The following is a 2,842-nucleotide window of genomic DNA, read 5'->3' as shown; positions in this document are numbered from 1 at the left end:
TTTTTTTTTTTTTTTTTTTTTTTTTTTTTTTTTTTTTTTTTTTTTTTTTTTTTTATTGATTAAGCTACAGGGCAAAACTATGAATATTTTTTAAGTAGCATAATACAACTGAATTCAGTTTATATACTGACAATTTACGGGACGTTATATGAGAATATGAATTGTTAGAAATAAAAAAATATGATGAAGATAGATACGCTTTATTGGTGCAATTATAAGATAGAATTGAGGATTCTCGATTTTATAAAAAAATTTGGCAGTATTTTAGAAGCGTCCGTTGAATGAAGCGAACTGATGACAAACAAAAATGACCAACATTTTTTTATGTTTTTTCTTTAAAATCATTATTTTATTTCTATGTTAAAGAGAAAATTTTATATTTTAATCGTGTATGTTTACAATAAATTATAGGGATTATTTACAAATATTTACTCGATATGACCTTGTAGAAAAATTTAAAAAAAAAGCATGTTGGTCAATTTTCGTCATCAAATCATTCGTCCTGGGAAACTTCTGATATATCGCCATTGTAATTTCAGTCTTGAATAACAATTAGAGACTTTTTTGCGCTTAGCGTGATTTCGGTATTTTGTTTTTATCGACGTGGCTCTTTATGAATTAAGCCGAAAATAGCGTAAAATGATTCATATATCTATATAGAGTCATTAAAATGAAAATGAAAACAAATTAAAAATTAATATATACGTACGTTACAGTATAAAAGAGGCTTTTCGGACCTACTAGTGTCCCTCTAATTATTATTAACTATTAAGATTAAATCAATTACTTATAAAACGTAGATTTGCATTAAATGTTGGCATGGCATAGGGCGTGACATATATCTAACGAAAACATTTTTATCCATAATTATTTCGAAAATCACATTAAATGATTAATAATATATTTTATATTGCTATAACTTTCACAAGATTTTTTGTTTCATATGATAAAAGAAAATTGTTACTTCTAATATGAACATCTTTCCATTATTCATGATTTTCTACTGACTTTCATAATTGATAATATCACATGAATTAATGGATATGTCGGAATGCTTCTCGGAACGATTTCCACAAATCACGTGCTCTTGTTCTCTCTCATGTACACATACTTAAGATCATTTTATAAAAAAGAAGGGAATCGTTTGGATGAGAAGGGAAGTGAGTGGCGCTTCCGTTTCCCAGGACGGTCGTGCGAGTCTCACAAGTGACACGCGACGAAGTCGAGGGCGACTGAAAGGTTGCCAATTTGTTTTAGAGCCAATCATACGAGTTTGTCTTTACTAGTAACGAGAAATTATCAAGATTCTCTTTCTCTTCATAAGAGATGAGAAAATAGTTCGATTTGCAAATTTTCGTCCGCTCGAAGGTCGATAAATATTTTTCTAGAAACAGTTTAACGTTAATGGAATGAACATGATATTGATTTTAACGATAAATCGATACGTGTGCTCTAGAAATTTTTTATGTGATTTCTTTTATCAATTATGAGTGGAAACTCGTGTTATTTGCTCGTTCATAAAAACAAACTCTTGGGTACGTGGGAAATTACGTACCGTATAACAGTGGCTAAACGCCCATATCACATACTGTATATGTAATTAGACTATCGATAGTTCTAATGTTACAATAATACATTTTACACATCATAGCATCATTGAATTGTTTCATAGTAATGAAAATGCATGGTAGTGAAGATTTCTCGTAAAATGAATATATAATGCATGAGAGATATATAAATGGAGATATAAATCATTTTTGCAAGAAATAGTTTTTTAATTGTATTTATAAATATACTTTTGGAATATAATACTATAATATTATAAAATACAATTTAATAGAAATTAAAAAGTTCAATTATATACATTTGTTTATTTATTCATTTTTTATTTGTCAGTTAGCAATTATTAATTTTAAAAAAAAATATTATTATATACAGTTATTTCATCACAAATTATAATGTGAAATAAGTTTATGCATATATTTGTATGTCGCATACTATTTTAGATTGGAACTTCATTACCATGCATTTATTTTGTATGCGTTAACAACAATTTAATGGTATTATATGTGTATACGTATAAGATGAAACAAAAATGATTGATAAATAGAAAAAAAATATTAAATATTGTATAAGCAAACATAAAGAAAAATATATATATACATATAGCTAGTAAAGAGTATAAATCACAGAGAGAGGGAGGAATTCGTATGAGTGCGACTGAATGAGTGAGAATACGTCATGAGCATTGCGTCAATAATTGACGTTATATGTTTTGCCACGAAATACACTGGTTTTTGAATAAATATCTATTTGAATTACGAATATTTATATTCAATAATCCAAACTTAAATATGTCTTTCCTATGTAGATTCCTTGTTTATTTTTGTCACAATTCTTATGACTAAAAATATTTTAATTAATCAATCAAGAACTATATTCCTTTCTATGCGTTTGTTAACAGTATACAAATAAAAATATAATAATATAAATATTTAATCTAAAATGAATTTATTCATTGACATATTCTACTGATTTTTGTGTTATATAATATTTAAAACTATTTAATGAATAACTGATATTTAAATAGGTTAGTAAACATATGTTAAATGTTTAAAATGGTAAGTTAATGATTTTTATTTTAATTTTAAAAATAATATAATTCAAATTAAAAATTGATCGAAACTTGTTTAAAAAATGTGATGTAAAGCACGTGCCATGATTCGCTTAGTTCATAGGTGCCGTGAATAGAACAAATGCCATTGCATGATTATAGAGGAAGCCGGGTAGTGCGCGCACGCGTTTTCTTCGCCATAGTTAAACGTGTGCGTGAAAGTATCAA

The sequence above is a fragment of the Apis dorsata genome, unplaced genomic scaffold, assembly GCF_000469605.1.
Source record: "Apis dorsata unplaced genomic scaffold, Apis dorsata 1.3 scaffold_683, whole genome shotgun sequence".
Classification (NCBI taxonomy): Eukaryota; Metazoa; Arthropoda; class Insecta; order Hymenoptera; family Apidae; genus Apis; species Apis dorsata.
This window is presented reverse-complemented; position numbering follows the sequence as displayed.